Here is a 25,009-nt window from a genome sequence, read left to right on the forward strand (position 1 = left end):
ACTGATTTTGGTGACGGTTGTATAATTCTGTGAAAATACTAAGATCAACATTGAATAGTACACTTTAAATGAATGAATTGTATGATATGTGATTTATGGCTCAATAAAAGTCTTTTTGGGAAAAAAAATTATTTGAAAGGAATACTGAAAGAAACTGACACTACATAGAAAAAGTTACCCTTCAAGTGCATCTTAAAATATATATATATATATGCATCTTATGAGCTCTTAACTATCAAATTAATGGATGTTATATTTAGATAAAATTGCACAATGCATGTTTCAGTGCTAACTTTGCAGAAAATACATGCACATAATTGATTTTGTAATTAGAAATATTTATTTTTATGTCCTAATTGCTCTTTCTAGAATTAATTAAAAACAGTGGAAAGATCCATGTGGAGTCTTTAGCTAATATATATGATTGTAGGCTAGTCTCTAACTGTTTGGAAACTCAAGTTTCTGATTTGTAAAATAGAATATGGCCCACCTTTAAGATTTGTTGAGGAAAGTATAAAAATTCATAGATATGAAAGAAATAATAGTTGGTATGCAAAAGTGTTAATTTTTAATGAAATCCCCTTAGTGACTCTTTTTGGAAAAATATTTTCACTCATTTAAGGGAACAGACTTCCCTGGTGGCTCAGATGGTACAGCGTCTGTCTACAATGTGGGAGACCTGGGTTCGAGCAATGGGTTGGGAAGATCCCCTGGAGAAGGAAATGGCAATCCACTCTAGTACTATTGCCTGGAAAACCCCATGAACAAAGGACCCTGATAGGCTACTGTCTATGGGGTCTCAAAGAGTCGGACACGACTGAGCAACTTCACTGCACTGGAGCACCTATTATTTACCAGATGCTAGTAATATGTGACACAGGGTTAGAAAGAATTCGAGCTCACATTCTGGTTTGAGATTGAAGAAGTTTGAGTCAATGAAGAATGTTCAGAATTAAGGACAAGAGGTGCATCTTACTTGTGCCAAGTGTAGAAGTACAGTGGTCCTGAAAGTCTTTCTAAAAGAGAACAGTCAACAAATAATTACTGACTCTCATGACATATACAGAGATAAAATAGTGACAGAGTCATATCAAGGTAATACTCCAAATAGGAGATTAATGAAGCAAAGGAATCAACTAAAGAATTAAAGAGACCACATAAGTGGTGTTCATGCTCAACTGCATAGTGAGGTACAAATTTCTGTATTGGATTTTTACAAATCCAGATTTCATGGGCAATGTAGATTCTGTAAAGAGTCCAGAACATGTAATATGCAAAGGTTGTGTGGCATTTCTAGTAACTGAAGTTCGTATAGAAAGTTTTATTATATAGAGGAATATCTAATCATTTAAAATTTACACCCATTTTGAATCTAACTATCTCGAAAGGTATGTTATTCTTAGCCATTTTCACTATTTTAATACAAATGTATATGTTCTTACTTATATCACGTGAAAGCAATTATATAAGATGTTTCTTATCAATAGCCCTGTGATAAATAAACAATAATTAATGACTTAAAATAATTTACTAGACTATAGTTGATTTACAATGTTGTGTTACTTTCTGCTGCATAGCAAAATGAATCAGATATATATATATACATAAATCTACTCTCTTTTAGATTATTTTCTCCTATTGGCCACTACAGAATATTGAGTAGAGTTTCCTGTGCCATACAGTAGGTGCTTTTTAGTTATCTATTTTATATATAATAGTGGGTATATGTCAATTCTGATCTCCCAATTTATCCCTAACCCTGCTTACTCCCTGGTAACCATAAATTTGTTTTGCGTGTGTGTTTAGTCCCTCAGTCATGTCTGACTCTTTGCAACCCCATGGACTGTAGCCCGCCAGGCTCCTCTGTCTTTGAGATTCTCCAGGCAAGAATACTGGAGTGGGGTGCCATTTATTTCTCCTAAATTTGTTTTATACATCTATAATTCTATTTATGTTATGTAGGTAAATTCATTTGTATTCTTTTTTGGGGATTCCACATATAAGCAATTCTGGAAATAAATTTAACCATTTTTACACATTTTTCTCTCATAGCATGTTTTATACTAGAAAGTTTCATCTATTGGATAAGAATGATTAATGTGATCATCCTTGTTACCTCTACCAAGTAAGGTGGGTTCTGTAAATTACTGGCTGTATTTATTAGTTTAGACCTTTAGTCTGTTAAGCAAATACCATTCCTCCTAGTTATTTGAAAGTGTCGATAAAAAAATATTTTACAGGCCATTTAAAACATATTTTTCCAATTTTAATTTAATATCAGGCTTGATGAATAATGAGCAAAAGGATAATGCTTATAAAATTATAAACATCTATAAGAAGATTTGATAAAACTTTATAAAGTTTTATAAAACTTTATAAAATTGCAACTCTCAAGTTTTGGACATTCAATATGAATATGTTGTAACAGATATTTTAGGAAATTGGTTTGCATTTGGTGTATCTTTTATAACTTTTTATTTTATTGATTCAATGCTCAACTATTTTAGAAATGAAAGAAGTAGTTGTTTATTTGCTGATTAATAATATGCACCTTGCCACTCTACAAGTCACAGTTTACTCTGCAGTAATGTGGAACCATTATTTTTTTTTTCTTTCCATAAGAGTGACAGATCAATAGTGGTTTAGTTGCTAAGTTGTGTCTGATTCTTGGCAACCCCATGGACTGAAGCCTGCCAGGCTTCTCTGTCCGTGAGATTTTCCACACAAGAATATTGGAGTGGGTTGCCATTTCCTTCTCTAGGGGTTCATCCCACCCAGGGATCGAACCTCAGTCTCCTGCATTGTAGGCCAGATTCGTTACCAACTGAGCTACCAGGGAAGCACAGACATCTTATTTTGCCCAAAACACTTTTTTTTTTTTTTCCTTCCATGAAGCTCTGTCTTACAACCACAGAAAAATTAATCATTCCTTTCTGTCTATATTTGTGTTCTTTATGTTACTTCCAAAATTGCATTGTGATCTAATTATTTATTTTTTAAACTTTCTGACCTCCTCTTTGACTAAAATTAGGTTTCTAAAAAATTCCCCAGAATGTCTAGCACAATGCTCAAACAATTTTCATGGCACCAAATTGAACCAATATAGATAATTTAAAACACAAATTAAGTCCCTGTGCATGACATTGTGCTAGGAATTTTGATTATGTACATGCATAGGAAATTTTGTCCTAATATCTTCAGAGTTCAAGAAAAATCTAAAAGCACCATGAAAGAACTAGAACTAAAACTTTTCCTTTGGCAGAAGAAAGATAAGGCTATTAAATTAAGAAATGAAGTAAGGTTAAAACAATGACAGAAATAACTTTTGAAAACAAAATTTAAAATTTCAATAAATGATTTTACACTAAAACACCAATGTATCTTTTGACCGAAATCATAGACCTTTCAGAGAACATAAATGTATCACTTTGAATGTTCCATTTTAACTGTAGTTTATAAAAAGCCTGTCATCATTGTTACTTCCAGAATTGAATCGTGTACTAATTATTATTTTTACTTTCTGATCTCCCTGCTTTTTGAAGCAGAATTTAACCCTATGTCCATAAATAAACATTACTACAAATGTTTATATAATGCTGTTACTGTTAGAGTTTTCTACAGAAGCTTTCTGTGTATTTGTAAAGTATCCACGTGGAAGTACACATTAATATTTTTCCACTGAGATTTGGAGGTTTTAAAATATGTAATAAAGAAATAATAAGTCATCATTTTAGAACTAGAAACTAAATTCTGTTAAGAAAGAAAATAAAAATTTTGAATAGAATATTAGTTAAGCTGGATTATAGAAACTCATTATTATGTGGATCACAATAAACTGTGGAAAATTCTGAAAGAGATGGGAATACCAGACCATTTGACCTGCCTCTTGAGAAACCTGTATGCAAATGAGGAAGCAAGAGTTAGAACTGGACAGGGAACAACAGACTGGTTCCAAATAGGAAAAGGAGTATGTCAAGGCGGTATATTGTCACCCTGCTTATTTAACTTATATGCAGAGTACATCATGAGAAATGCTGGGCTGGAAGAAGCACAAGCTGGAATCAAGATTGCCGGGAGAAATATCAATAACTTCAGATATGCAGATGATACCACCCTTGCGGCAGAAAGTGAAGAAGAACTAAAAAGCCTCTTGATGAAAGTGAAAGAGGAGAGTGAAAAAGTTGGCTTACAGCTCAACATTTAGAAAACTAAGATCATGGCATCCAGTCCCATCACTTCATGGAAAATAGATGGGGAAACATTGGCTGACTTTATTTTTCTGGGCTCCAAAATCACTGCAGATGGTGACTGCAGCCATGAAATTAAAAAACGCTTGCTCCTTGGAAGGAAAGTTATGAATAACTTACATAGCATATTGAAAAGCAGAGATATTACTTTGCCAACAAAGGTCCATCTAGTCAAAGCTATGGTTTTTCCAGTGGTCATGTATGGATGAAACAGTTGGACTGTGAAGAAAGCTGAGCGCCGAAGAATTGATGCCTTTGAACTGTGGTGTTGGAGAAGACTCTTGAGAGTCCCTTGGACTGCAAGGAGATCCAACCAGTCCATCCTAAAGAAGATCAGTCCTGGAAGGACTGATGCTGAAGCTGAAACTCCAATAATTTGGGCACCTCATGTGAAGAGTTGACTCATTGGAAAAGACATTGATGCTGGGCGGGATTGAGGGCAGGAGAAGGGGACGACAGAGGATGAGATGGCTGGATGGTATCACGGACTCAATGGATGTGAGTCTGAGTGAACTCCGGGAGTTGGTGATGTACAGGGAAGCCTGGCATGCTGCAATTCATGGGGTCACAAAGACTGACTGAGCTACTGAAATGAACTGATTGTTACTTATGGTAAAATTTAATTTTTTAACCTGATTTTACTCATCTTTCAAAACAGACATTGGAATATGTGATCTCCGAAGTCATTCTTTTATACAATGAAATTTTAACTTGTCAAATCATACAAACAAATCTCACGAGAAGAATTTAGGTCATTTTATAAACTGATTTGTGATTTTTTTTCAGCCTGTCATAAAAAATTAGTTAAGATTTTCTTTAAAAGCTAAGATTTTTCATTTTTTTTCCTGTTATAAATGTTCAATTTAACTTTCTGCTGCTCAGTCATGACTGACTCTTTGTGACCCTCTGTGCTGAAGCCCACCAGGCTTCTCTGTCCACAGGATTCCCAGACAAGAATACTAGAGCAGGCTGTGATTTCCTTCTCCAGAGGATCTTCCCTACCCAGGGATCAACCCCATGTCTCTTGCATCTCCTGCACTGGCAGGCAGATTCTTTATCACTAGCATCTATTTTATATCTGCTTTGATTTTATGTAAAAGTGACAGTTTATATATTTTAGATTTTATAAACAAGTAAACTATTGAAGATTACAAATAATACTAAATTGTTACGAAAAAGAAAGACCTTGGATTGGAAGTATTTTTAATTAACTCCACAATTGTAATATTTGAAATAGAACCTGATTACTATCTTGACCTCATCTAGGAAAATGATCTTTAAGACCCTACAAAGAAACAACATTAAAGTAAAGAGTTTACTAGGCAAAATCAGTCACTTAAAAAATGCACAAACACATACACAGATACAGACACACACATGTTGGTTACAAATAATTATTTTACTATTAAACAATAACAAGTTATTTGAGAGGTTTTAAGCCATATGTTTAAATATTTGGATGGAACATGTTTTGAAGTAAGCACATGACCTTTTGTCAGAATGATAAATGCTGGTTCTCATTTCCTTTGTGAAGGGTAAGTCTTTTTATCCCCAATGATATCAATCCAAACTGTCTGTTGCAAATCTCTCAGGATGTGAGTAAATGAATGAGCCATCTCTGGTTATTTGCTTCCTCCTCTGAATATTAATTTTCATTTTTAGAGTTATTTCTGTTTTATATAGTGGGTAACTGATATGACCTTTTATAAGATTTATATTTTGATTTTAGTAAAACATTATATTTTAGTACACATGTTTCATATCTAGAATTTTTTCTTATGTCTATCTCTTTGATTTTATATCAACCCTGTAGTAGAATCATTCTTTCCAGAAAATTCCAAACTTCACTACTATTCTTTTAGCAGCCTTCAATCCTAAAGTTCAGGATCATCATTCAGAATTCAAGATTATAACATATATCTAAATGTTTCTACTAAATCAGTGTATCTTACTCACTTAATGGTGACTGAAAAAGAATAAGAAATATAATTTAAAGTAGATGAAAAAGAAATAAAGATATTTAAGTTCAGTTAAGCGTATGAATTATAGAGTCTAAAATTCAGTTTGACCATTTGGTTTACTTAGTTATTAATATGCTCACCCTTGCAAGTAAATAAACTATATCTCTTCAAAGGACTTTAAAAAATCAAGGCTGAGAAATCTCTATCCTCCTCCCCTCCCTTTGTTTTATGTATTTATTTTACTATTATTATCATTAACCTTTGTTCTAATTAGATGCACATGCAATCCTCTAATAGACCATAAGTTCTTTGTAAGAGTAAAGGCTGTTTCTTTTTGTTTGTTTGTTTTTCTTTTTTTTTCATTCTTCCCTGACAATGCCTAACACCTAATGCCTTATATAAAGTCTTTACTCTAACATGGTTTGATGACTCAAATGTCACCCAAAGGCACTAAACATTAGCATCTCAAAAACAGTGATTTGCCTTGTACTTTTCACATTATTGAAATGCTTGAGTTTTGAGTTTTGCTTCTATGTATGACTTAAATTTTCCAGGCTCTAGGTCAATTCACAGATATTTCAAAACTCAAATTTAATTTTATGATTTAGGGATACTTTGTTATAACACCCTTTTATGTGCTGTTAGTAGAAATGTTTTAATAAAGTACAATGGTAAGACTGTAACAAAAGGATAGCAATACTGAAAGGTGTATTACTTAGATAAGACTTGCCATAAGGAACCTAGAGCAGCTTTAATATACACACAGATGGAAGGGAAACCAATAGTGGATTGAAAAATGCAAAGTTTTGCTCACAAGGTGACCTGAGAGAAAGGCTGTCAGAGGGGGTGAAGATTTTACTGGTTTAATAATAAATAGGTATACATAAATAATTAGTTTGTGGCAGTTTTGATGACAACTCAGCCATGGGAGAAGATAAATCTACATATTGAAAGAAAGCAGTTAAAATGTTGACTTGCAGAATGACAGAAGTAAAGAGGATACATTTAAGTGGAGATAGGCAGCTTGTCTAAATATGGTTAATATTAAATACAGGTGATTATAGCATTTGAAATTAAAAATAATCTCTGATTCACTCATTTTAACATTGCCAAGTCCCCTCAGCTGCATATTTCACCAGGTGCTTGTGCAGTTGGAACAACAAGCATATCCAATGATTTAAAAATAACATTCACGGTGTCACCTGATGTCACTCCAGATAAAAAACACTATTCCCAATCAGAGAGAACATTCTCTGGTGTTCATCCTAACACATCCCAAACCTACACTACATATTTATGCCGTGTATTTTTTAAAGAATCTTTTGAATCTTGAACATATTAAGTAGATTAAGCTTTCTGAAAATTGTAAACATAGAAAATAAATGAAACACTGGCTTTAGGAGGCTTATGCCTGTATAGAGCTTGTTTTTCATGATCAGGTTTAGAGAAAATAAAGATGCTTTTTCTTGTTTTCTCCAAATACTACAACAAGTCAAATAGAACTGTGATATTAATCATTCCTTCTTTAAAATGATATTTAAGGCCTATGGTTTTAGGAACCTCAAGTACATAGTCTGCTAAATATATTTTTCAGATTTGGGGAAGAAAATGAGCATTTATCAAGTTATTCAGGCAGGCAATATGCTAGGTGCCTTGTGTGCATTTACTTTTCCCAGTAAAGGTCCTATGAGGAAGATATTGTACCTGTTTAGTAGATAAAGTAACTGAAGTCCTGAAAGATTAACCTGATTTCCCAAGGTCAAAAAGAAACTCAGTGACAAAAACAGGACTGGCCCTTAGAATTCTCTAGAAAACAATATCTATGCATAACTAAGTACCTGTATAAGGATTGTTTCTCAAATTTATCTGGAAAGGACTAATGATATAATTTTGAAAATGTATTGATGTTCACTCCTGTCACTCTTCTTCCACCAATTTGACTTTATAGTCTGAAAATGAAGCATCAAGAATCACAAGTACATTTATTTCTACTGCTTAAATGACAGATTCAGTTTCTTCAACCATTTGTATAAAAGAAAGGGGGTGGAGGTTCTTTGAAACATTGTTGCACACTGATTTCACATTCTGTTAGTCTGAAAATGAAGGATCTTGACTTAATTTAGAATACTACAAGCTCTGGTTTATCCAAAATCTTTGAGTAGATCACAGACAGAGACTCTCTAATCTTATCAAGAAATTCTGAATGAAACATATAATGACACATAGGAGTACCACAATATGAAAGACAAATGCTAACAAGTATGAAAGGGGAAATTAACAATAACACAATAATAGTGGGAGACTTTAATGCCCCACTCACACCTATGGATAGATCAACTAAACAGAAAATTAACAAGGAAACACAACCTTTAAAAGATACAATAGATCAGTTAGACCTAATTGATATCTATAGGACATTTCACCCCAAAACAATGAATTTCACCTTTTTCTCAAGTGCACACAGAACCTTCCCCAGGATAGATCATATCATGGGCCATAAATCTAGCCTTGGTAAATTCAAAAAAATTGAAATCATTCCAAGCATCTTTTCTGACCACAATGCAGTAAGATTAGATCTCAATTACAGGATAAAAACTATTAAAAATTCCAAAATATGGAGGCTGAACAACACGCTGCTGAATAGTCAACAAATCACAGAAGAAATCAAAATATGCATAGAAATGAATGAAAATGAAAACACAACAACCCAAAACCTGTGGGACACTTAAAAGCGGTGCTAAGGGGAAAGTTCATAGAAATACAGGCATAGAAACAAGAAAAAAGTCAAATTAATAAACCAACTCTACACCTAAAGCAACTAGAAAAGGAAGAAATGAATTCCAGGGTTAGAAGAAGGAAAGAAACCTTAAAAATTAGGGCAGAAATAAATAAAAAGAAACAAAAGAGACCATAGCAAAAATCAACAAAGCCAAAAGCTGGTTCTTTGAAAGGATAAATAAAATTGATAACTATTAGCCAGACCCATCAAGAAACCAGGGAGAAAAATCAAATCAATAAAATTAGAAATGAAAATGGAGAGATCACAACAGACAACACAGAAATACAAAGGATCATAAGAGACTACTATCAGCAATTATATGCCAATAAAATGAACAACTTGGAAGAAATGGGCAAATTCTTAGAAAAGTACAACTTTCCAAAACTGAACCAGGAAGAAATAGAAAATCTTAACAGACTCATCACAAGCATGGAAATTGAAACTGTAATCAGAAATCTTCCAGCAAACAAAAGCCCAGGTCCAGACGGCTTCATAGCTGAATTAAAAAAAAAAAAAATTTAGAGAAGAGCTGACACCTATCCTACTCAAACTCTTCCAGAAAATTGCAGAGGAAGGTAAACTTCCAAACTCTTTCTATGAGGCCACCATCACCCTAATACCAAAACCTGCAGACACCACAAAAAAAGAAAACTACAGGCCAGTATCACTGATGAACTTAGATGCAAAAATGCTTAACAAAATTCTAGCAATCAGAATCCAACAACACATTAGAAAGATCATACACCATGACCAAGGAGGCTTTATCCCAGGGATGAAAGGATTCTTCAATATCTGCAAATCAATCAATGTAATACACCACATTAACAAATTGAAAAATAAAAGCCGTATGATTATCTCAATAGATGCAGAGAAAGCCTTTGAGAAAATCCAACATCCATTTATGATAAAAACTCCCCAGAAACCAGGAATAGAAGGAATATACCTCAACATAATGAAAGCTATATATGACAAACCCACAGCAAACATTATCCTCAATGGTGAAAAATTGAAAGCATTTCCCCTAAAGTCAGGAACAAGACAAGGGAGCCCACTTTCAACACTGCTATTCAACATAGCTTTGGAAGTTTTGAACACAGCAATCAGAGCAGAAAAAGAAATAAAAGGAATCCAAATAGGAAAAGCAGAAGTAAAACTCTCACTGTGTGCAGATGACATGATCCTCTACATAGAAAACCCTAAAGACTCCATCAGAAAACTACTAGAGATAATCCAAAATCACTGCAGATGGTGACTGCAGCCATGAAATTAAAAGACACTTACTCTTTGGAAGAAAAGTTATGACCAACCTAGATAGCATATTCTAAAGCAGAGACATTACTTTGCCAACAAATGTCCATCTAGTCAAGGCTATAGTTTTTCCAGTGGTCATGGATGGATGTGAGAGTTGGACTGTGAAGAAAGCTGAGTGCTGAAGAATTGATGCTTTTGAACTGTGGTGTTGGAGAAGACTCTTGAGAGTCCCTTGGACTGCAAGGAGATCCAACCAGTCCATTCTAAAGGAGATCAGCCCTGGATGTTCTTTGGAAGGAATCATGTTAAAGCTGAAACTCCAATACTTTGGGCATCTCATGCAAAGAGTTGACTCACTGGAAATGACTCTGATGCTGGGAGGGTTTGGGGGCAGTAGGAGAAGGGGATGACAGAGGATGAGATGGCTAGATGGCATCACCGACTCGACTGACATGAGTTTGAATGAAGTCCGAGAGATGGTGATGGACAGGGAGGCCCTGGCGTGCTGCGATTCATGGGGTCGCAAAGAGTCAGGCACGACTGAGTGACTGAACTGAACTGAACTGAATCAATGACCATAATAAAGTTGCAGGATATAAAATCAACACACAGAAATCCCTTGCATTCCTATACACTAATAATGAGAAAATAGAAAGAGAAATTAAGGAAACAAGTCTATTCACCATTGCAATGAAATAATAAAATACTTAAGAATATATCTACCTAAAAAAACTAAAGACCTATATATAGAAAACTATAAAACACTGATGAAAGTAATCAAAGAGGACACTAATAGATGGAGAAATATACCATGTTCATGGATCAGAAGAATCAATATAGTGAAAATGAGTATACTACCCAAAGCAATCTATAAAATTCCATGCAATCCTTATCAAGCTACCAACGGTATTTTTCACAGAGCTAGAACAAATAAATTCACAATTTGTATGGAAACACAAAAATCTCGAATAGCCAAAGCAATCTTGAGAAAGAAGAATGGAACTGGAGGAATCAACCTGCCTAACTTCAGGCTCTACTACAAAGCCACAGTCATCAAGACAGTATGGTACGGGCACAAAGACAGAAATATAGATCAATGGAACAAAATAGAAAGGCCAGAGATAAATCCATGCACCTATGGACACCTTATCTTTGACAAAGGAGGCAAAAACATAAAATGGAGGAAAGACAATCTCTTTAGCAAGTGGTGCTGGGAAAACTAGTCAACCACTTGTAAAAGAATGAAACTAGAACACTTTCTAACACCATACACAAAAATAAACTCAAAATGTATTAAAGATCTAAACATAAGATCAGAAACTATAAAACACCTAAAGGAGAACATAGGAAAAACACTCTCTGACATAAATCACAGCAGGATTCTTTATGACCCACCTCCCAGAATATTGGAAATAAAAGCAAAAATAAACAAATTGGACCTAATTAAAAGCTTCTGTACAACAAAGGAAACTGTAAGCAAGAAGAAAAGACAGCCTTCAGAATGGGAGGAAATAATAGCAAATGAAGCAACTGACAAAGAATTAATCTCAAAAATATACAAGCAACTCCTGCAGCTCAATTCCAGAAAAATAAATGACCCAATCAAAAGGTGGGCCAAAGAACTAAACAGACACTTCTCCAAAGAAGACATACAGATGGCTAACAAACACATGAGAAAATGCTTAACATCACTCATTATCAGAGAAATGCAAATAAAAATCTCAACAAGGTACCGTCTCACGCCAGTCAGAATGGCTGCGATCCAAAAGTCTACAAGTAATAAATGCTGGAGAGGGTGTGGAGAAAAGGGAACCTCTTACACTGTTGGTGGGAATGCAAACTAGTACAGCCACTATGGAGAACAGTGTGGAGATTCCTTAAAACCTCAAAATAGAACTGCCTTATAACCCAGCAATCCCACTGCTGGGCATACACACCAACAAAACCAGAATTGAAGGAGACACGTGTACCCCAATGTTCATTGCAGCACTGTTTGTAATAGCCAGGACATGGAAACAACCTAGATGTCCATCAGCAGATGAATGGATAAGAAAGCTGTGGTACATATACACAATGGAGTATTGCTCAGTCATTAAAAAGAATACATTTGAATCAGTTCTAATGAGGTGGATGAAACTGGAGCCTATTATACAGAGTGAAGTAAGCCAGATAGAAAAACACCAATACAGTATACTAACGCATATATATGGAATTTAGAAAGATGGTAACGATAACCCTGTATGTGAGACAGCAAAAGAGACACAGATGTATAAAACAGTCTTTTGGACTCTGTGGGAGAGGGAGAGGGTGGGATGATTTGGGAGAATGGCATTGAAACATGTATAATATCATATAAGAAAAAAATTGTCAGTCCAGGTTCGATGCAGGATACAGGATGCTTGGACCTGGTGCACTGGGATGACCCAGAGGGATGGTACGGGGAGGTGGTGGAGGGATGTTCAGGATGGGTAACATGTGTACACCCGTGGTGGATTCATGTTGATGTATGGCAAAACCAATACAATATTGTAAAGTAATTAGCCTCCAATTAAAATAAATAAATTTAAAATATATATATAATTGACAAGCTTATAGAAGATAAAAACACAAAATGACAGACAGAAGACAGATGAACAGGAAATATCCAGCAACATATTGTAATTACTACGGTGATTCTAATACATTTTTTTAAACCATCATTAACTCATGAAGGTCAAGGATATCTGGAACAAAAAAAAAAAAAGGGAATTGAAGGGGAATATCAGATAGTAAAAGTCTTATAGTGTCATAATCATATTTGAGAAGTTTTCAAACAAATGAAATATTTTGGTGTTAAAGTCTTAAATATTTTATTTTAATTTATTTGGATGATCATATAAGCCTATGAGACCTTTGTGAAACCAGACTTTAATCTTTTGCATTTTGAAAATCACTTATAGCATAATTTTCATCAAATTTCATAAGGAATAGTGTTTGTTTCTAATAAATAATTAATAAAGACAATATCTACCTATTAATATATTGAGAACAGAATTTTCAGAAGTCTTATAGCTACTCCTCCCAGTCTGACATTGGTATTGCCCCTTAGTTAGACTTTCAGCTTGCTATTGATCTTCAGTTGTCGAGTCATGTTCGACTCTTTATGACCCCATGGACTGCAGCACACCAGGCTTCCCTGTCGTTCATTATCTCCCAGAATTTTCTCAAACTCATATCCATTGAGTTGGTGATGCCATCCAACTATCTGATTCTCTGTTGTTTCCTTCTCTTCCTTGGCCTTTTTCCAATGAGTTAGCTCTTTCCATCAGGTGGCCAAGATATTGGAGCTTCAGCTTTAAGATCAGCCCTCCCATTGAATTTTCAGGTTGGTTTCCTTGAGGATTGACTAGTTTGGTTCCCTTGCTGTCCAAGGGACCCACAAGAGTCTCCTTCAGCACTACAATTTGAAAGTATCAAGTCTTTAGTTCTCAGCCTTCTTTATGGTCCTATTTTCACATCCATACACGACTACTGGAAAATCCATACTCTTGGCTCTACAGAGCTTTGTTGGCAAAGTGACGTCCTTGTTTTTTAATATACTATCTAGGTCTGTCATAGCTTTTCTTCTAAGGAGCAAATGTCATTTAATTTCATGGCTGCAGTCACCATCTGCAGTGATGTTGGAGACCAAGAAGACATTTTCTGTCATTATTTCCATTTTTTCCTCATCTGTTTGCCATGAAATGATGGGGCCAGAAGCCATGATTTACTTTTTAGAATGTTGAGTTTAAAGCCAGCTTTTTCAGTCTCCTCCTTCACTGTTATCAAGAGGCTCTGTAGGTTTTTTTTTTTCACTTTCTGCCATTACAGTGGTATTATCTGCATATCTGAGGTTGTTGATATTTCTCCTGGCAATCTTGAATGTAGCTTCTGATTAATCCAGCTCAGTGTTTCAAATGATGTACTCTATATATAAGTTAAATAAGCAGAGTAAGTTAAATAAGCAGGGAGACAATATACAGCCTTGGTGTACACCTTTCCCAATTGTGAACCAATTTGTTCTTCCATGTATGGTTAACTGCTGCCTCTTGACCTCCATGCAGGTTTCTCAGAAGACAGGCAAGGCAGTCTGTTATCCCCATATTTTTAAGAATTTGCCAGTTTGTTGTTGTCTACACAATCAAAGACTTTAGTGTAGTCAATGAAGCAAAGTAGGTGTTTTGCTGGAATTCCCTTGCTGTTTCTGTGATCCAGTGGATGTTGGCAATTTGGTCTCTGGTTCCTCTGCCTTTTCTAAATCCATCTTGTACATCTGAAAGTTCTTGGTTCACATACTGCTGAAGCCATGCTTGAAGGATTTTGAGCATTACCTTTCTAGTATGTGAAATGAGTGTATTTGTGCAGTAGTTTTAACATTCTTAGGTATTGCCCTTCTTTGGGATTAGAATGATAATGGACCTTTTCCATTCCTGCGGCCACTGCTGAGTTTTCTAAATTTTCTGGCGTATTGAGTGCAGCACTTTCACAGCATCATCTTTCAGGACTTGAAATACCTCAGCTGGAATTCTATCAGCTCCACCAGCCTTTGTTTCTAGTAACGCCTCATAAGGCTCGCTTGACTTTGCATTCCAAGATGTCTGGCTGTAGGTGAGTGATCACACCATTGTGGTTCTCTGGGTCAAGAAGAACTTTTTTGTATAATTCTTCTGTGTATTCTTGCCCCCTCTTCTTAATCTCTTCTGCTTCTGTTAGGTCCTTATCATTTCTCTCCTTTATTGTGTCCATCTTTGCATGAAATGTTCCCTTGGTATCTCTGATTTTCTTGAAGATACCTCTAGTTTTTCTCATTCTATTGTTTTTCTCTGTTTCTTTGTGTTGTTCACTTAAGAAGTCTTTCTTGTCTTACCTTGCTATTCTTTGGAACTCTGCAATCAGATGGCTATATCTTTTGTTTTCTCCTTTGCCTTTCACTTCTTTTCTCAGCTATTCATAAGACTTCCCAAGACAACCACTTTGCCTTGTTGCATTTCTTCTTCTTGTGTATGGTTTTGGCCATAACCTGCTGTACAGTGATATGAACCTCTGTCCATAGTTCTTTAGGCACTCTATCAGATCTAATCCCTTTAATCTATTTGTCTTCTCCACTGTATAATCATAAGAGATTTTATTTAGGTCATACCTTAATGGCCTAGTGGTTTTCCTTACTTTCTTCAATTTAATCCTGAATTTTGCTGTAAATAGTCAGCTCCAGTCTTCTTTAGCCACAGTCAGCTCCAGATCTTCTTATTGCTGACTGTATATGGCTCCTCTATCTTTGGCTGCAAGGAGTATCAATCAGTCTGAATTCAGTATTCACCATCTGGTGATATCCATGTGTAGGGTCATCTCTTGCATTGTTGGAAGAATGTGTTTGCTATGACCAGTGCATTCTCTTGGCAAAACTCTGTTAGCCTTTACCCTACTTCATTTTGTATTCCAAAGCCAAACTTTCCTGTCATTCCAGATATCTCTTGACTTCCTATTTCTGCATTGCAGTTCCCTATGATGAAAAAGAAATTGTATGTGTGTGTGTGTGTGTGTGTGTGTGTGTGTGTGTGTGTAAGTTCTAGAAGGTATTGCAGGTCTTCCTAGGACTGTTCCACTTCAGCTTCTTTGGGATTAGTGGGTGGGGAACAGACTCAGATTACTGTGATGTTGAATGGTTTGCCTTGGAAATTAACCAAGATCATTCTGTCATTTATGCGATTGTACCCAAGTACTGTGTTTTGGACTTTTGTTAATTATGAAGGTTACTCCATTTCTTTCAAGGGATTCTTACCCACAGTAGTAGATATAATGGCCATCTGAATTAAATTTGCCCATTCCTGTCCATTTTAGTTCAGTGATTCCTAAAATGTCAGTGTTCACTCTTGCCATCTCCTGGTTGACCATGTTCAATTTATCTAAATTAATGGACATAACATTTTGGGTTCCTATGCAATATTGTTCTTTATAGCAACAGACTTTATTTTCACCATCAGACACATCCAAACCAAGCATCGTTTTCATTTTGCCCTATCCACTTCATTCTTTGTGGTGCTATTTCTCTGCCCCTCCCCAGTAGCATACTGGACACCTGCTGACCCGGGATGCTCATCTTTCAGTGTCATATATTTTTGTTCAACAACTAGTTTCTGATTTTGGTGTTCTCATAGAAGATTAGCACATGTCCTTCTACTCCACCATCATGTTACAACTGTCCTTCAGCTTAGTCATTTGCACTGTCTATCAATGCAGTCAGTTTTCTTTACATCCAGTCTGTTTCTTCATCTTGCCCACAAGGCTTTCTCAGAGATGTTGCCAGATTTTTTGCCTAATCCATACACACCAAGGTGACTGCATCTCCCTAAAACTAAAAGTGTCAGGATAGCAGTAAGTTAATATGTTATGGTATAATAAAGTTAACTCATGGTGCCCCTATTGGACTAGACATATAGGAGATACCTTTCCTGCAAAGTAATTGTAGGAATAAAAAGAAATCAAATAACAAGATAAATCTAGAGATGTATGGAAGCCAGTTTCAATTTATATTCCATGAAATACTAGGGAAGCTTTGGTATGAATCTTCTTGAAACTGAAATTATCTCTTTATGATCTCTTTTGTTTCTTTATTTCTACTTTTTAACCTACATTTATTTAGATACTTGAGCTTTTCAGAAAATAAAATATAGACTTGTTCATCTCTCTTTGAGATATGTCTTTCATACAGGGGTTAGAACCTGCTACTTAAAATTGCTTGGTGATGATGCCACCTAATTTTTTTTAATGAGTGGTGAGAGGAGAGAGATTATCTTCCATTTGTGGATTAACACATATCTATCTATATCTATATCTATATCTATCTATCTATCTATCTATCTATCTATCTATCTATCTATATATACACCATCCCACTTTATATATATATATATACTATCTTCTATATTCTAGAGATATTAGCAGAATTTAAATACCTGTATCTGAAATCATCACTACCTTTCTATAATATCATTTCAATGGGAAAATATTTCCCCAAATTATAAAGAATATACTTATAAACTACTTTGAAGTCTTAGTTAATATTTAAATGATTTATATAAGCTTTCTACTTCTAAACAAGATTTAATGCACTCATGCATAGTTTGAATATTGCCTATATAAATGTTAATTCATGAAGAATGATTATATTTTCACTCTAAATTCAGAGATCATAAATAAGATGCCACAGAAAATCAAATCCTTTGATACAATAAACCTAGTATTTAGATTGCCAAAAGCTAACAAGTATCGGCTTATTCTGTACAATTGTTAGGTAAATATAACATTGTTCTTATTGTTGTCTCATTCAACCTTCGGTTAAAAAAAAAAAGCATAAAAAAAGAAATTTTACAAATTGCCCTTCCAAAAATATTGTTTATACCACTATAAAGGTGGTGTTTATAATTATTTGTGAAACTTTAACTCTTTGTAGCATTGCATATTTCAGATATAATTTTTAGTAGGGTAGCCAACCATAACAAATAAATATTCTTATAAAAGAGGGAGAAATATGACAAAAGGTAATAAAAAAATGAAAAGTTCATTATGATACTTTTTTGTACTTGTTCTCAAAATTTGCATTGATATGTCTATCACTTCCATTAGCTCTTCTCATTTTTTTTCTTTAAAGAATACTTATAATTTAATTGACAGTATGCTCTTCCTTATACTTATATAGATTCTCAAATAAACTGAATGAAAAATTAAAGTATATTCATATTAAATAGTTTTTCATTAAAGGTTAGAATGCTTAGAAAATACTAAACACAGTGGGTAATATGGAAGAGTATTTATTTGCCTATGTATATCTTTATTTTATACCTATAGAATTAACATTAAATTATAGAATAACTGTTTGCTGATTTTTTCAACAAAGCCATAAAATAAATAGTGTCAGTTTTATTTTTACAGAGCTGCAGCTGAAATCAAGGTAGAAAAGAATAAGTAAATCTATGTCATTATAGATTCATGTAAAACACAGTAAGAGATGAAGGATGTGAGCACTTCAGGATGTAAGGGTATCTTAATACTTAGACACACAAATCAAGTTAAAAAGCAACTACTTCGAACTGAAAACAATTTCTTTTTTTAAATAATTTGCAATTGAAAGTAGAATTGTTTTAGAAAATAGTAATGCCAGGTCACCTATATTTACATATTAATCTGTGACACTTTTCTTATAAATAGAAACAACAGTCTTTCACTGCATGAAAATATTATAACACTTAATACCAACATAATGATAGCAATCATTGGAAATAAGTTACAACAGTAGAATTATTGACATTTAAGGAATCATTTATGGCTATTTAATGTTATCTTTGTTCTTGTAAATATAATGCTTTCAAATTATATCAGACTGTTTCATTCTGTTTTCAGGAAAATAAGAAATAGAGTTTAAGTGCCATGACAAGTATAAATGGAAATTGAAACAATTAAATATGATAATAATGTTGTTTCATTTACAGATGTTTCAATCAATGATAAGAGATTGCACTTACTTAAAATATTTCTATAATTTTAAAATTTGTTCAGTTTCTGTTTCCTCTTTAAAGAAATTTGTTATATATCTATAAATCAGGCATTCAGCTTTGTATCTATAAATCAAACTTTAAAAAATGTTTCTATCCAAACAAAATTCTTTTTGCAATAAATGCCTTTTCTCATGTCTTTTGTCATTTGATAATAATTTTATTTTTAATATAATGGTTTATGAAACAAGCATAGCTTATGCAAAATATAATGTAGCTTTTTAAGAATAGTTATAAAAATGGAAATTGTATGCTATCTTGATATAGGTGAGAGGTCACATGGAAGTGAGTCATATTCCACTCTTAGCCAAATGTACCATTAGACCAATATAAAAATAATTTAGACAAGAAAAGACACATTATTCTAAGCTCCTCTATTGTTTAAATGGTTGTAAAAAATGTCTGGCACACATAAACAGGTGACCAAACTGCAATGACTCAACATTTCTCATGAAACTTGCTCGCCTATTTCCAGGACTGCATCCTTAAGGCAGAGGCAATCAGCTTGGTATTTAAATAAATTTTTAAATGGTATTTTGAATTATTATTGGAAACATAGGATTATAGCCAAGTTACCCTGAGTGGCTATCCATGAAACTTGGTCTACCTTACCTCCTACAAAAAAATGAGATTAAGAAAGTTAAAAAGGTTACAATGATTAACTTGAATATTATGTAGATAGTTGTATAAAATGCTAAGATTTCTCTATATATATGCATGCGTGCATGTTAAGTCACTTCAGTCATATCCAATTCTTTGGGACCATATTGACTCTAGGACACCAGGATCCTCTGTCTATGGGGTTCTCCAGGCAAAAGAAACTGGAGAGGGTTGCCATGCCCTTCTGCAAGGGATCTTCCAGACCCAGAGATGGAACCCACATCTTTAAGTCTCCTTCATTGGCAGGAAAATTCTTTACCACTAGTGCCATCTGGGAAGTGTCTCCCTCCCCCGACCCCACAGCCTCTGTGTGTGTGTGTGTGTATATATATATATATTCTAAGAGCAATTTGAAAGAAAAGATGATAGAATACATAGGAGGTATCATAGTAGTTTTGAATCACTGATCAAAAGAATGTTACCATCAGGAGTGAAGAAAGGAAGAGCACTGTATAATACTCCAAATATAAACACTGAATGCCTTTACATGAAGCAGAAACATTGTTTCCTAATCAGAGAGATTTGTTGTGTTTCTTCATTTTGGTTTTTATTTTATTTATATTTTTAGTAAAATTTAATGGATTGAGAAGCTCAACCACTCCTGAATGTAATGCCCTAGGAAACAGACTGCAAAAATACACTGACCTTGTCATAACCTAAAATGTTCAGTTGAAAACTGTTCAGTTAAAACAGAACTGTACTTGCTATGTCACAGAGATACCACTAGTAATTTAAGGTAACTGTCACTTTAAAAGTAGCCATCAACTCTGTCTAAATATACATTATTTCTATATAAAAAACCTGGTATCTTCTTTCAACATGTATTTCAAAGGAAGCTAATACAGTGAATAAGCCTTTAAAGCAAATACATTTCTCTGTTATGCTACTGTGAAAGAAAATTGTAGTCATTAGTCAAAAAAGTGAATAAAATTGGTTATATGCTATACAGTGACCTTGATATTGATTTTTAAAAAATTCTTGTAACCTGCATGATACCAAAACAACTACTGTTCGCAACCTCACCTGTATAAAGAAACTGTTTTCCATTTGAAAAACATTCTACATTTCTGAGTTAAAAAAAGAGTGTATTGGCTAAGTACATTTTAGTGGTTGGGCTTATAATGGAGCTGACACACAATATTATTATAATATAACTACATATAATTTGAGGAAAATTAATTCTTTCAAATTTATCTTAAGCTCCATGGAGTTTTTAATAAGTAGGTATGCATATGAAATTATATTAGCAGCTTTAAATATTAACAGTTATAATAGGGACTAATGAAAGAAACATTGTCTTATGTTTATTGACTTAGTCACAAATTTTGACTAATAAGTTGTTAATGTTCACTTATTTCCCATACCTCTAGTGAAATATAGTAGAAACCTATCTAGATATGCCATCAAAATACTAGATTTTTTTTTAAAGATATTGCTTATGAGCCTCAGGCAATCTCCAGGTTTTTTTTGGTTCCTGAGATTTCAACTGAGAAAAGTGCCAATTAGTTCCAATTTTGATGATGATATTCATGACGTGGTCTCTAATATAAAATAATTTTTGTGGGAAATTTGATGACATGTTTCCTCAGGATACAGACAAAGACCAATATACTCAGTATTCTATAGCACTGTCTAAATGTGACATAGTCTGTCAATGCCAACACATTTAAATAGAAAGTGAAAAAAAAAATCTTTTTATGAAGGTCTCTGTAATGTCAAACATACAGTTCAGATCCTTGGAAACACCTCGATGTCTGGCATTTAGGGTTTATATTTGTAATTTTTGATGATAATTATTCACTATATTGACTGTGCCAAGGAAGTAAGAATCATATTATATTTCAATCTCCTTAGAAAAAATCATATCTGGTATACTGTGTTCAGTCATTGGAACCATATTTTGAGGGAGATACTGATAAACTGAGGCATCTAAACTGAGGCATCCATAGGGCAATGACCAGAATGACAAGAGAACTTCATAGAAAGAGAAGAATGAACAGTGTTAATAAAACCAATACAGTATTGTAAAGTAAAATAAAGTAAAAATAAAATTTAAAAAAAGAAGTTCAAATTTATGAAGAAAATTATTGGTTAGGAAAACTTTCTTTTTTAATATTGAATTCATTGTTCTGTAGATGACACTCTAACCTGAGTCTATACAGTACAGGAAATAACTAAGAGCAGTGGGTAAAATTGCTAAAAAATTCAATGTGAGATAGAATTCCCTGAAAATCGTGGCTGTATGAAATTAAAATATGCTGTTCTTGTTAGATATCTTCAAAGAGCAGATGACACAAGTTACCTTGGAGACTATAGAGTTCATGCCTGGAATAAAGAATTGGATGAGGAAATCTCTATAGACTTAAATGATTTTGATGTTCTGTGAATTTTATAACTGAACTCTTTCCTTGTGATAAACTTCCCCAAATGTTTCAGTGTTCCAAATGTTCAAGACAGAAATCTATTAAGTTGAAATCTATGAAATTGCAAGCCTTATAGGTTCAAAATGGTTAAATAGTAGCAGTTTCAGGCAGTTTCATTTACACTCATGGTTTCCTGAAACTGCTCTAAAACAGAATTCAGTACCCCCCCAAATATGCTATTAATCTCCTGTTTTGCTCATTTAGCAAAATTGAAGCCAAATTCAAGAGGTGCCATGTGTTTCACTAGTAGTTGGATTGGTCACAACGATGAAAAAAATAAATAAATTAAGCTAATTGCTAATATATCAGATTACTTTTACTTAATTAAATTTCTCATAGTTGTTGGTCAAATAGAGAAGCAAACAATAACTAAACCAAAAAAAAAAAAACACACAGATTACATGTATTTATGAAAATTCTTTAAACATTGAAGAGTAACACTGATGTTCCAATACTTTGACCACCTGATGCAAAAAGCTGAATCGTTGGAAAAGACTCTCATGTTAGGAAAGATTGAAGGCAAAAGGAGAAGGGAGTGGAAGAGTCTGAGATCCTTAGACAGCATCACCAACTCAATGGACATGAATTTGAACAAACTCCAGGAGATAGAGAATGACAGGGAATCGCAGAATCAGACGCGACTTAGTGACTTAGCAACAACGTGGAAAGTATACTATATCTTTAAGGATACTGGTTCTTATGTAATAGTAACCAGGGCACTAATTTATAAGGATAAATGAATTTATAAGTATATTATGATAGAAGTAATTACATATAAGGAAAGTAAAACTGAATAAATGAGGAGAAATGAGAAGAAAAAATAACGGTGACTCACTTTAAACACGAGTCAGGACATCTGCACTCAATCCCAACTGTCGCTAATCATTTTGGTGATTCAGAGTGAGGCATGAAATCTCCTGTGGCCTGATAGTTCATCTATAACATGAATGGTTTGGCTTAACTGACCTCTAGGTCAATCTACACATTTGAAACCTGAAATTTTGTTACTATTTGAAAATATTCGAGAATCAAAACTATAGAATCTTAGTAAATGCAATCTAAGTTGAAGAAAATTTAACAAGAAATCAATTTGTTAAATTAATGGTAAAATGACTAAATTAATGGTTAAAAAAGAGTATTTAAAGGCCATATTTTTATTGACAGACTTAGTCCATGAGAGAAAAAAATGTACACATAATTGTGTGTGTATTTCTTTTGTATTTTGGTTAAATTCATTGCATAGACTTGGCTGAAATATCAGTTTAGTGCCTTGTTCTGTTTGTTACTGTAGTGACCTTGAGAATACTCCTTTCAGGTCTCTACAGGAGCTAATTGACCTATCACTCCAGGTTCAGCGCTCTGAAATCCATCACAGCAGTTGGTGTTGAAACAGTATTTCCAACTGGGTGCTCCCAACCCATTACTGAACAATATGGCAGGGATAGGACATGTCCATTCTGGAAAGGCACATGAATCCTCTAGGTGATTCTCTTGAAGAATACGAGATAGCTTTGCCAAAGTTTCCTTGAAATTTCATTGCATTCATTGTTTCCATTCAGTTTTTCTTCCTTCTTCCTCCCCCTTCATTCGGATTAGGCCTGTCTCACAATTGGACAGTCCCAGGTTCTACTGGCCCTCACATCTTTAACCAATAGCAATAGAGATGTTTTCTCTCATAAATCTGTTGCACACGTAGTCATTTCTCAGCATCTGCTTCCTGGAAGATCTGGACTGATAGGTTACTCAGATTTTTTCCATTTCATTCTGTTTGTAGTTTTCTAGTTGCTAAGTGGTATCTAACTCTTTTTGCCACTTCATGGACTGTAACCTGCCAGAATCCACCTACAATGCAGGATATGTAGGTTCATTCAGTTTACTCATCTATAAATTGGAGATAATAATACCTAATTTATTTGGTTAGTATGAAAACTATATGATCTCATCAATGAAAATATGGTGTTTTGCTTACACAATGCTGCTGCTGCTGCTAAGTCACTTCAGTCATCTCCGACTCTGTGGGACCCCATAGACAGCAGCCCACCAAGCTCCCCTGTCTCTGGGAAACTCCAGGCAAGAACACTGGAGTGGGTTGCCATTTCCTTCTCCAATGCATGAAAGTGAAAAGTGAAAGTGAAGTCACTCAGTCATGTCCGACTCTCAGCGATCCCATGGACTACAGCCTTCCAGGCTCCTCCGTCCATGGGATTTTCGAGGCAAGAGTAGTGGAGTGGGTTGCCATTGCCTTCTCCTAGTGTCTGTTATTACTCTCTAGCCAAATCAAACAGTTAAGTTATTTGGTCTCACCACTCTTATTCACGTTGTGCCCTCAAATTACCCTCTCTATCTACAAATAGCTAACTCCTGCATCATTTATTAGAACAGTTGTTAAGGCCACCTCTTTCATAAAATTTTAAAATGTATTTTTTTCTTCTTCAAAACTGCTAGTACACTTAAAATATTTTTTCTTGAATGATCACCCTTTATTTTTCAACTGCCTCATCGTGTATGGAAAATATAATTGGGTCTGGGTTTCTCTCTCACCCATATTTGCATTTCTGAGGATCTGGAACCTAAGGTATCAATAAATGTTAGTTAAATGTTTTAAGTTCGTTTGCTGGTAGTCAGAGGTCATATCAAGCAGAAATTCACCATAGAAAAGTTTGTTTTTTTCTGTCAAGTACAGTGAGAAACCATTTATAGATCTAAGTATGCATTGTGTTTTATACAGGCAGTGTGTTTTATATTGATTGCCATGGATACTCTGTGAAGATATTGGGGTTGAGATTTAAGGTCTGTTCTGAAACAGAATCCTGTATTTGTTGTACCAAAGATTTACAATGTGCTTTACCTATTACCACTATAGCTTACTAATCATGCCTTTTATCTCTTTGAAAGCAGTCTCTCCAGTATTTTTCAGCATTAATAATGAACCCCTAAGGTAAAACTATTAAACTGATGAGAAGTACTTTAGGGTCTCAGAAAATAATGACCTTTCCCATATTTAACTCACATCTGTAGCTGGGATGCTGGGAAATCAATTCAGACTGGGAGTAGCAGAGATTAGGTGATAGAAATATAATGGGAGATCCTCCTCCCCACACCCTGGCCTGGCCTGATAAAC

Source organism: Budorcas taxicolor, chromosome 1 (genome assembly GCF_023091745.1).
Source record: "Budorcas taxicolor isolate Tak-1 chromosome 1, Takin1.1, whole genome shotgun sequence".
Taxonomy (NCBI): Eukaryota; Metazoa; Chordata; class Mammalia; order Artiodactyla; family Bovidae; genus Budorcas; species Budorcas taxicolor.